Genomic DNA, 12,442 nt, shown 5'->3' on the forward strand with positions numbered 1-12,442 from the left:
CAGATTATTAACCCTTGGTTAATTTATTATTACTCGAAAAGTCATAACTTTCAATGTTTGACGCTTTCAACCCTTTTTAACGAATTTGATCACACTTTCTCGTTTTAAAACGGAACTTCGCGAAATTTGAATCACGCCTTCTAGCGAGTATAATTTACCATTACAAAGCCTCGGGTATGCCCAAAGGTCACTCAGAGTTATAACTTAAACATGTTGACACATTTGGCCACTGCAGTTTGTAATTCCTTACTTTCTTCCACAAATCGTTCCGTACGATCCATGATTCATTCGTTTGAAGGTACTAGCATCATTTAGGGTTACTGTATAGTATATTTATCCCTCGTTGACATTTTTAACCCTCGAATTTATATACTTCCGATGTTTGTCAACTTTAGTCCTTTAATTAGTATTTAATACCACGTGTAAACTTATGACACGTGTCAATACATCATTGGACGCAAAATTTCGAGGTGTTACATTACACAACAATCCAATACATGCATGCTAATATGTTATACTTGATTCGTTATTTTGGGGTTATTCTTTTTGTGATAAACTTGTCATTAACTTCGTACGAACCTACCCTTAACATGTATAGCGCTATAGGCGTAACGCACCCCCGTATTCTTGATGTCATGTTAAGTCTTTGAACGTTTGCGGTAGTCTTTGGGTTGACTTGTTTATTCACATGCCAGTAATGTGTTAATCTTGTTAACTAAGTTTGTCATGTGGATTGTTCAGTTTTTATATACTTATACTAGTACTCAAACTTGTATGTTCGCCAATACTTTTTGTATTGAACTATACTTTAAAACGTGTTGCAGGATTTTGATGATGATGATGCATGGAACTTAGTAGGATGCCTAGAAACGCATTTTAAACTTTAATACTTGTTGTATTGTAATTCAATTTGTTGTATTTAATTTAAAACAATGTACTTGATCTTAGCAATGAAATGAAATTGTTATTAAATACTTGTCACAATTTAGTGTCATGAAGTCTCGAGTAATCTCGTTTTTGTCTCACTCCAATATTTCCGCCATCGGTTTGGGTGTGAGACCTATTTTTGTAGTATGAACACACATTTTATACACTCCTTGGTACCTTTAAGCCACAATCCTTTTGATTACCTATTTTATAGTTATGATTACTTTTTTTATGTCCTTTATGGGACTACAATCCTCAATCATTTAGGGATATTTATGAGTAGGTTTAGTTTGAGTGTGACGTAGTCATTAAATAAACCTACAAAAATAGGTATTTAATACATTTTAATCTATATTAAGCACCCATTTTGTCACTGGTTTGGTTAGTTGCTACAACTTCTGTCGATAATTTATTTTGCTATGAAATTATATTTGCTACGTTTTTATTAAGGAGATGGACGTCGTAGTATAGCTACAGGTATTTATCACGGAATTCATTTGCAATGAAATATTCATAGCTAAACCATAGGAGTATGTTCATAGCTAATCCTAATTTGGTACCCATAGCATTTGCAACGGATATTTTCCACAGCAAAATTCGGTAGTAAAAATATGTTAATGTGGTAGTGAATCATGTTAGTCTCTGTTCTTTTTGGTAGCCTTTGAACTCTTTGTTCTTTTTGGTGTTGAATGAAGTTATCCTTTTGCCGTTAAAAAAAATCATGTTCTTGTATAGCTTTTCTCTATTGCAATTCTAAAACCTTTTGGCTTCTTTCATGAAAACTTCAAAAGGTTGTAACGCTGTACGCATAAGCTTTACCATATCTCTCCTACACTCACTTCAATGTCCGACAGTGTTTGATTTCCAGAAATTAAAACAAAATACAAAAACATTGTGTTGTAAATACTTTTACGCCATTCATCGAAATGTGTACAATGATATATACCCTTATTTTCTCCAGCAAATCCAGGGTTGTCCTTAAGTTTTGGGTTTGTTTAAAATGTGATATGAGTTAAAAAAAAAATAATTTGGCTAATTTCAAGAACACTAAAACAACATTCATTCTTGTATTATTAGTTGTATGTACTAAACCATGTGCTTTGCAAGTGGCACCTGTTGTTGATGAAGACAAAAGCATGCAGCATCCTAGGCAATCAAATCAATCAATCCAGTACAATGCAATTGCAAATTCTAGGGTTCATAACAGTAATTAGTGAAAGAATTCAAATATATGGAGGTTATTTTGTCTACTACATCCATCAAAATCACTGTGACCTCTTTTACCCTTACCCCAAGGCACAAGCTGTTCATCACCTACTGATTCAAAAGGCCAGTCTCTTTAACTTCACGGACATTCATGGTTTTAATCTATGAAATAAGCTACATAAAACAATAAAAATAAAAGAGAACATGAGCCTAGATGTCTAGAAAGAACACCAAATTTAGGTCATTGGTTTCTTAGACCATGTGTTAGGGTGAAGGGGGTGCACACCTAATAGGTGAGTGCACTCTCTTACGCCAAACCAATCCCCGTGTGCCACGTCAACTCCCCTCTTAAACTCCCCTAACACCCCCATTTGATGGCGCCACTCCCCTCTTAACTCCCCTTATTTTTTTATTCAAAAAAAAAAAAAAAAAAAAACAAAGAAAATCTGGGATTGGTTGAAACTGGCATGGCCCCACACAATCAGCCTCTCCTCCATCGGTGAACCCACGCCCAAGTTCAACCCCGAATCGGGATCCCGCTTTGATGGCGGCGGTGTTCCCGATCGGGGAATGCCATCACCGAACACCCTCCCCGAAGGCGCCCCGGACACCCTTATTGTCAATCAACTAAACCATTGCTATATTACCAGCACTCAGGAATTTAAGCAATAACTAAAACAAAAACCAAAAAGAAAATATTGTGATTTGTTTGATTGGGGTGGACTCTACCTTCTTCCTTGTAAAGGTCGCCATTGAAATGGGGATGGATGTAAATAACACCCCATTAACAAGTCGGCACGGTGTTTAATGCCTCATGTTGATTTGGCACAAGGCGTTCGACAACACTAGGCCTTAATAAGGTTGGTGGGTGTGAAGGAGGGTAGTCCTTTAGGGATGATCTGCTACGTAGGCGGCCACGTCATCGGGTGTGGGGATGAGCCACAAGAGATGAGCCAAGGGTGTGATGATGAGCCCCTTTATATGTATGTATGTATGTATGTATGTATGTATGTATGTATGTATGTATGTATGTATGTATGTATGTATGTATGTATGTATGTATGTATGTATGTATGTGTTGATAAGAAAGCAAAACTGAAGGAGTGTCCTGTCGTCCCTTGGGCGACATTTCTGCCACGACGAGCCCCAAGGGAGCGGTGTAGTTGTGCCCCGCTGACACACGACGGCCAAAGGCCATGTCCCATACCCATTAGCCTAAGAGATGAATACTAGAATTTAAACACATTTCAAATTAGGTTTTTAGTTTGTGAAACTTATGAAATCCTCATTGAGTATTCAATAAAAGATTTGTTTGTTAATAATATGCATGCAAAATAAAAAACCCTAGATCCATATCAATCATAAGGTAATGATGATAATAGTTAAAGTCAAAAGTGATATAGTGCTCAGGGTCAAAAGTAGAACAAGATAAAGGCAAAGGATCTCAGACTCTTGAAGGCCATCATCATGATGGCAAAATCAGTGTTTACAATACCAGTCCAAATCCACAATCCTTTTCCAATTAGTTTCCAGATTTTGTAGAGTAGCAATGATTAGAAAACCTTTTTGGTAGGATTCGGTTTTCTGGATATTTTGGCAGAGTTAAACTGGAGTCAAACAAGATTTATCATCATTACACCCACCTTCTCCTTCAAATGCTTTTTTTTTCTTTTGAACCGCAACTTTTATTCAAAACCAGCATCTAGCAACACGTTAGTCTCAAACAAACAACACCGCTTACAAACAAAACCTACACTAATCCGACCAATCTATCAATTTACATGAAGATCTATTTCTAATCCACAAATACCCAATCAATTTTATGTCTTTAGTCACTTTGGCCGGACTAATCTCCTTGTTAGAAAAGATGAGCTCGTTTCTCGCCTTCCAAACAGATCTTCACCTTCATATGTCATCACCAAAATAACTCACAAAATCATAGGAAAATATATAACAAAAGGCTTAAATTAAGAAAACACACACACACAAAAACCCACCTCAAAAACCGGATCATTTCATGATGGAAACATGTAGATTCAAGAAAAAACAATTCTTTTAGAACACAGGAAGCCACAATTGGGGGGAATGAAGCCTGGTCCGACGACACCAGATCAGTAACTTCTCGCAGTAATCAAACATTTCACAAACATCATTTGTCAACAAAGATGATAAACAATAGTTGCGTTGACTAAGATATATATAGATATATAAAGAGAGAAGCATCTAGTGGCCTCGAGCCAGACAACATTCCCCTCAAAAGAAAACAGCTTTCAGCTTCAGTTCTTTTCTTCTTGTTCATCTTTTGGGTACAGTTTTAGTGAGAGAAAGATGGGTGTAAATGGTGATGGTATAGGTGGGAAAGAGATGATAAATAAAGAATGGGGGTGGCATATAAGGACAAGTAGTCATAAAGCCAAACCAACAAACACCAGCCCACTCTGAAAGACAAAGCATCTCTCTAATAAATAACTTTATTTTTCTTGACCGAAAGTTATTAATTCTCTAACCCTTTTAACGTAGAATAAAATTATATATAACCCTCTTCGTGTGTGTAAGGGTCATGTCTGTATTTTTCTATGTGGTTATATGTACGTGTTTGTAATAGAGAAATTCGATTTAAGCATCTCTACCTCTAGAGATTATTATAAGCTATTAAGCACTATGGACGACAAATACAAAAGAGAGAGGGAAGAACGTTGTAGACGTGGAAGAAAGGGAGAAGGACGATGCAGACACAGAAGAGACGGAACTCATGTGATTCATGAACACGAACTATTCATAACAAAAAATGATTGGTTTTGTGAGAGGGAAAGAAGAGAGAAGTGAAGCGGTGGGTTGACGCTTCGAAGACCAGGAAAGTAAATTATCGCCAAGAAAGACACAGTAGCCACTAGTGGATCGGCGGGAGTCCGGACAACCGCCCCAATCAGCATCAGAGTAAGCGACTAGTGAATGAACCCCAGATTTCACAATTCGTATCCCATAATCAATAGTCCCTTGGAGATAGCGGATAATGCGCTTCATAAAAGCAAAGTGGGGGTCACGTGGTTCATGCATGAATAAACAAACCTGTTGAACGGCATACGATATGTCGGGGCGAGTGAACGTGAGATACTGTAATGCACCTGCGAGGCTACGGTATAACGTAGGATCATGAAAAAGTGGCCCGTCAGTAGCACTAAGTTTGGCGGATAGGTCAACCGGAGTGGTACATGGCTTGCAGGATGACATGGAAGCACGGCTAATGATATCCTTAGTATACTGTGATTGAGACAAGAAAATACCATTAGTAGATTGAGTCACTTTGATACCCAGAAAATGATGCAACCGACCCAAATCTGTCATAGCAAACTCTCTTGAGAGTGCCCCGATGATTTCCTGTAAAAAGGAGTCTGTGGATGCTGTGAGAATGATGTCGTCAACATATAGTAATAGATAAGCGGTGTGGTCCCCCCGCTTATAAATGAACAAAGAAGTGTCGCAAGCACTGCTACGGAAGCCCTGAGAGACGATGTAGTTAGCAAAGCGCATATACCAAGCGCGCGGGGCTTGCTTGAGACCATACAAGGATTTCTTGAGGCGACATACATAGTGAGGAAATCGTTTGTTCACAAATCCTGGTGGTTGGTGCATAAATACTGTTTCCTGTAAATTACCGTGTAAGAAAGCGTTCTTGACATCCAACTGGTGAATGGGCCAGGAACGAGAGACGGCCAAGGACAAAACAGTCCGAATGGTGGCCGGTTTGACAACCGGGCTAAAGGTGTCGTCACAGTCAATGCCAACCGTTTGTGATTTCCCATTTACAACCAACCTTGCCTTATAGCGTTCCAATGAACCGTCGGCCTTAAACTTATGCCGAAAAAGCCACATACACCGTATAATAGGGCTCTCCGAAGGACGAGGTACCAAATCCCAAGTATCATTCTCCTGTAAAGCATTAAATTCGGTTTGCATGGCATGTACCCATTGAGGATCGGAAAAGGCTTTGGCATAGGTTTGTGGTATGGGGGAGATGGTAGCGGTGTGTAAGTTGAGGGGTGTATGGGGTTTGAGGGATCCGGTTTTGGAACGGGTAGTCATTGGGTGAGTATTAGATGGTGCGGGTGGTTGGAAGGGATGTTGGGCCGAAGAGGATGGTTGAGCCGGTTGGGGTGTTGGCTGGAAGCCAGGTGGTGGGCCGGTGGGTCGGTGAGTAGTTTTGGTCCGGCGTGAATAGGTGATAGGGGTGGTGGGCTGGGGGCGAGTGGAAGGCCCAGTAGGGTGTGGGACTGAGGTATTTGGGCCAGACGGTGTAATAGGAGGCGGAGGGGTTGGGCCAGGGAGATTTGGGCTAGGCTGGGGAGGGTTTGGTCCAGTAGATGGAGTGGACTGATGGGAAAAAGAGAAGTGGGCCGGTATAGGGTCATCCAGGAATTGATAGGTAGAGGATGGGGCGGGCGTGGAGTAAGGAAAAGACGACTCGTCAAAAGTGACGTGTCGAGAGATATGGACGCGACCGGTAGTGGGGTTGAGACACCGGTAACCTCGGAAATCCGGAGGATATCCGAGGAATATGCATCGAATGGACCGGGTATGTAATTTATGAGGTTGGGTGGCGGAGGTATTGGGGTAACATGCGCATCCGAACACGCGTAAGTGTTCATATGTGGGATGACGCAAGTAAAGGGCAAAAGTGGGGGTGTAGAAGTTAAGGCGTTTGGTGGGTAATATGTTGTGTAGGTAGGCAGCAGTGTGAAGAGCTTCCACCCAAAAGGCTGGTGGAAGATTGGCGTGAATGAGAAGAGCGCGAATGATGTCGTTTAGGCGACGTATCATGCGCTCGGCTCGGCCATTTTGGGAAGATGTCTGGGGACACGAAAAACGGAAAAGTAGGCCGTTTTGATGGGCAAAAGTTTTAAAAGCATGGTTATCAAATTCACCCCCCAAGTCACATTGAAAAGTTTTAATGGGTCGATTAAATTGCGTGGCAATTAATCGGTGAAATTTAACGAAAGTGGGGAAGGTTTCAGATTTATATTTTAATGGGTAAACCCAAATAAAGTGGGAAAAATTATCAATTAATACCATGTAATATTTGTACCCGGATTTACTAACTACTGGGGAAGTCCAAAGATCACAATGAACAATGTCAAAAGGGGCAAAAGTAAACGAATTTGAAGCATAAAAAGGTAACCGTTTACTATTAGATAATTGACACGAAATGCAAAAATTAGACTTATGGTCTTTATTACATGGAAAATTGAAATTACGAATTAAAATATCTAAAACTTGATTCCCTGGATGCCCGAGACGATCATGCCAAGGAAGAGAGGTGGTGGTGATAAAACAGGCTTGTGGCGGAAGCTGTGGTGGTGTGAACGGATAGAGGTCCCCAGTGCTATTGTGGCGGGACAGAATTCTTCCACTGTGTAGGTCCTTCAAAGAAAAACCAAATGGGTCAAATTCAACTGAAACTTGGTTATCACGAGTGAATCGTCTAACCGAGATTAAATTTTTGATAATTTTAGGGCTGTAAAGTAGATTAGGAAGGATATAGGTTCGGTGTGGGAGTGGGTAAAAGCCGGTTCCAGACCGAACAATGGGTACATATTCACCATTACCAACCAAAATTTTAGTGTGAACAGGAGAGGATGAAGGGATTCGAATTTTACCTTGATTTTGAGTGACGTGAGCTTCAGCACCGGTATCCATATAATCCGTGTTATCCAGTGGATGCATGTTCATAGCCGAGAGCGCCGCACTGATGTCCGAGGGGCATAAGGCGTTATAGCCAAAGTGTGCGGGAGGTGCTGAAGGCGGAGCAGCAGTGAACCCTGTGTACTGGGAGGAAGCCGAAGCCTGTTGCTGCTGTGACTGGGTCTGGGCCGAAGCCTGCTGCTGCTGGGGACCCATCGTCCATGCGGGCTGGGTCGGGTATGGGCAGGGTGGAACATTCCACCAAGCCCATTGAGGGTAAGCCTGCATCTGGGGAGTCCAATAACCGGCTGATCTGTTGCTGGTACCACGTCCACGACCGCCGCGAGTGTTGCGATAGGTTTGCTGTCCCCGACCGCGTCCTCGTCTTGGAGAGTACTGGTAAGAGGGTGGGTTATTGGAGGGTGGCTGCTGAGATGTTTGTTGCTGCGTGTGATTGGAAGTTGGCTGGGATGGTTGTTGTTGTGCGACTAGGACAGAAGAAGTGGAGGATTGCCGGGCTTCAAGGCGAATGACTTCCTCGTTTAGCATGGTGCACGCGGTATCCCAGTCCGCGTTTTGTTGGTTAATTAAGGATGCAGTTGTGTCGTATTCGGCTGGGAGGCCGCGTACGAGTTGGAGGACGAGTCGGGATTCCGTAACGGGTTGATCAACATCTTCAAGCTGGCTTGCGAGTTCCTGTAAGCGCTGGCAATAGCTGTCAACAGAAGAACAATTAGCCAAAGTTAGGTTGCAAAATTGAGTTTCGAGCGCGGCGGCCCGTGCTTTCTTATTGCTGAGAAACGTCTTCTCTAGCTTCTCCCAGGCAGCCCGTGCGGTGTCAACTTTACCGAGGATTTTGGGCAAAATACTATCGGCTACGGTACTGCAGATCCATTGTAAAACCAACGCGTCAATCTCCAACCATTCTGCGTAATCGGGATCAGCTTTTGCAGGGGCTGGCGAACCATCAATATGGTTTGAAACTTTGTATGCGACTGCATGCATACGAAACAGCCGTGTCCAGGCCGTATAGGTGACCTGTTTGCCGTCTAACGTGCGGACTTTGGATTGAATATTAGAAACGGAGTATGCCGGGTGTAACGGGGTGGGTTTGGCAGTCTCTGAGGAGGCTGCAGCTTCGTCTTCCTTAGGCATGGTCGAAACCGGAAAGAAGAAGGAATGAAGGCTGCCGGCGATATTTTTATTAGGGTTAGGTTAATTGAGCCAAGGCTCTGATACCATAAAAGTATTTATGGTATTGATTTCTGAATGAAACAATAATCAAAGAATACAACCCCTATATATAGGGTGAAAGGAATTACAATTGGACTATGATTCTAAGAGTCCATAATTATCTATACAATCAATACCTAAAATAGAATAATAATGATAATAATAATGTACGCTAATAGAATCTTGTCGTTTCTAATTATAAAACATCATGGTTGACAAATTTTAAGAGTGCAAATGGTTTTAAATAATACCTACATATAAAATTTTTAAATTAAATAACATTACATCTAAGAATTCATTAAAAATATTAAAATTTGCTTAGTCTTTATTATATATATAATTTTTTTCAAAAGAACATTACATCAAAGAATTCTATGATTAAAAATATTTTGAATGAATTTATAAAAAAAAATATTAAAATTTGCTTACTGTTTATAATTTTCCCTAAGCTCACGATACTTGTACATTCAAGCTAAATGCGAAATTTCAGATTAATGTTTGTTATGTCAAGCTGAACATCTAGTAAAGTCGATGCCAGTGTATTTTTATTTTGTTTTCTTTTTTCTTTTCTTGTTCTTGTCTAACATTAGCATTCGTTAAAGTGATTGACATAATCGTTTTATAACATTATACTAGTTTTAAGTCCTGTGTATTACACGGATGTTCTCACAATAAACTATATTATATAAAGTGTTGAAAGAAATGTTTACATAAAATTTTAAATCAAATTTTGTCATAAGGAAATGATTAATTACGGAATGTGAATTTGAATTAGAGTCGAAACCATTTACTACTTCAAAAATTTTAATTCAATCCAATTGATAATTAAGGAAAAAATTAGTTATTATATTGCTTTTAATGTTAATGAGACTATTAACTTTTTAACATCAAATTTTCGTTCATAATTAAGAAAAGATTTAAATATATATTAAAGATTCAATTAACAAACTTTAAACCATATGTTGTGATCAAACTCTTGTGTTTTTTCCTTCTTAACACAATAACAATGGATTAAGAGGTTGACACATCACACTTAATAGTCTAAGTAAACGTCAAATGGCTAAAGTTTGTTTTTATTATTATAACGATTGAATTTATAATTTCCAGTCATATCAACTGAATGATTATTTCTTAAAATTAAAGATTCAATTATAATTATATTATAATTATAGTTATAAAACAGGTTAAAGTTTCACTTTAATAATAAAAGGAAATAGTAATATGCCTTTTGACAATTTTAAAGTTAGCACCTTTTTTATTAGATTGTTTTCTATTTTAATTCGCCCTATGCGTCGATTGGGACTCATCATGACATGATCATGCCATCACTTGTCAATTTCTCATTTATTAGACCGTAAACCAAAAAATATTATTTTTCGAAGTCCAATTCAGAACACATTTATTACTGGAAATTCCAATATGAGAAAATATATATTTTGTCAATATGAATATGAAGTGGTTGGGGAAAGGCTTGATATTCCTTATGATTCATGTTAGACTCTTATTCTCTCCATTATTTTCTGCGGCATCCAGGTGAATACAGATACGGGTGGTGCCGGTTCCTCTTGGATAGGAGGCGAGGTTTTACCGATTATTCTACTATTGTGCCTTCGGAAGGGTGAAGGTCGGGTTTCCGCGCATCTGGGAGAGCCAAGTGGCTGGCGGCGGTCGAATAGTCGACCTTGGCCACAACGTCCGGTGTCACGGTAGTTGGCACGTCGTTCCTTGCCGTTAAAACAAAAAATATATATATTTTGAAAATGTTAGGGTCTTTTTTATTAAACTATGGAAGTACATTTAAAAAAGTATCACCATGTTACGTAGATACCTAATATGTTACTAGAAAACAATAAATATGACGCATAATTCACCATCGGGCTGATTATATTTAAAGAAATAAAAAATATTAAATAAAGAAAAAATATGTAATACTTATTAAATATTGTAACTAGTATTAAGCCTCCCATATTGTGACGGGGCATAAAGCTATGGTAAATACTTTAAATTTTAACGAAAATAAGAAACATGACATATAACATTGATTGCATAATAATATAACACAAAATTACATTAAACCCTAACCTATTTTGTTAACTTCATTTGTATTTTCATAGTGCATGTGAACTGCGACAATGGATACTTGCAACACGGCTTGTTTTTTCAGAATGGTAGTCACCCCTTCTATCAGTTCGTTGAGCTTCTCGGTAATATGACGATCAGATATTATGACATCTTCAAGTATCCTTTGGAGACATTCAAAAACCTGGTATTCCTCACTTAAAGGTGACATCCTGAAAGAAAAAGAATTTATTTAAATAAGAAAATAGCCCTATTAATATTGCAAAATATATCAACTTCATTATGAGAATTCGATCAACAGGCTTATAAACATCGGTGCAACTGGAAACTTATTCCGACCTGGCATAGCTACCACAACGCATTCATCATCGCCCTTGAGTTTGCAAATTTGAATAGAAACCACAAAACAACAAACCAAATATCAGTTGTAAGGCTTAGAAATTTGGCTACAACGGGTCACAACTTAGAAATTTGGCTATAACTGGTTGCTTTATTCAAACCATCTCAGTTGTCAAGCCTATAAAATTACATCATCATAGCCAATATACATGCACACTATACAAACCAAGTAACATACAACAGTAAAAAACGATTGTTAACAACAATAATCACCAAATCTCTAGTATATTGATGATCGACATAATGAAGGGATACAAATGAAAGATTTAGGCTTATATACCCAACCAATGTAAAACAAAACAATACCAAAGTATAACACCATTAGCCACCAAAAAAAAACAAACAACATCATGTATAACACCCGTAATGCATCCAAAACTCAAAAATCAATAATATAGATGTTGTCATGCTGATGTAGTTTAAAAGTCGAGACCATTGGTTCACAAAAATGAACATCAGAATCACAACCTCCTTGACAAAGCGAGGCTTATATACCCAACCAATGTACAACAAAACAACACCAAAATACAACATCATTAGCTACAAAAAAACCAAACAACATGTTGTACAACACCCAAATGCATCCAAATTTCACAAATCAACGATATACAGGCTGTCGTGTTTATAATGATAACCGTAGGCTCATAATAACGAACATCACAATCACAACCCTGTTGATAACGCAAATCCAATACGATTCCAAGGGTTGCGGCTCAGATTTTTGCCATGGCTGCAACGAAGGTTGTCACACCCAAAGACGAAACAACATCATAGCCGATATAGACATGCAATGGCTAAACTCTCAGATGAGCATATCGTCATCTTCATCCTCAGATGAAGTCATAACCATCTTCATAGAGACCCGAAATGACAACCCCATGATCTATAATAAAACCATAAAACAGATGTATTAGATGAA

General features: G+C 38.9%; 1 long non-coding RNA gene across 1 annotated transcript; it reads right to left on the minus strand.

The window, feature by feature from the left end:
• Positions 1–3,574: 3,574 nt before the first annotated feature.
• Positions 3,575–4,498, minus strand: LOC110930458. The gene is made up of 2 exons (XR_002587840.2): positions 4,131–4,498; positions 3,575–4,036 (listed from the first exon to the last, which is right to left on the minus strand). It is a non-coding gene; the product is annotated as an uncharacterized LOC110930458 (long non-coding RNA).
• Positions 4,499–12,442: the final 7,944 nt, after the last annotated feature.

This window comes from Helianthus annuus, chromosome 3 (genome assembly GCF_002127325.2).
Source record: "Helianthus annuus cultivar XRQ/B chromosome 3, HanXRQr2.0-SUNRISE, whole genome shotgun sequence".
NCBI lineage: Eukaryota > Viridiplantae > Streptophyta > Magnoliopsida > Asterales > Asteraceae > Helianthus > Helianthus annuus.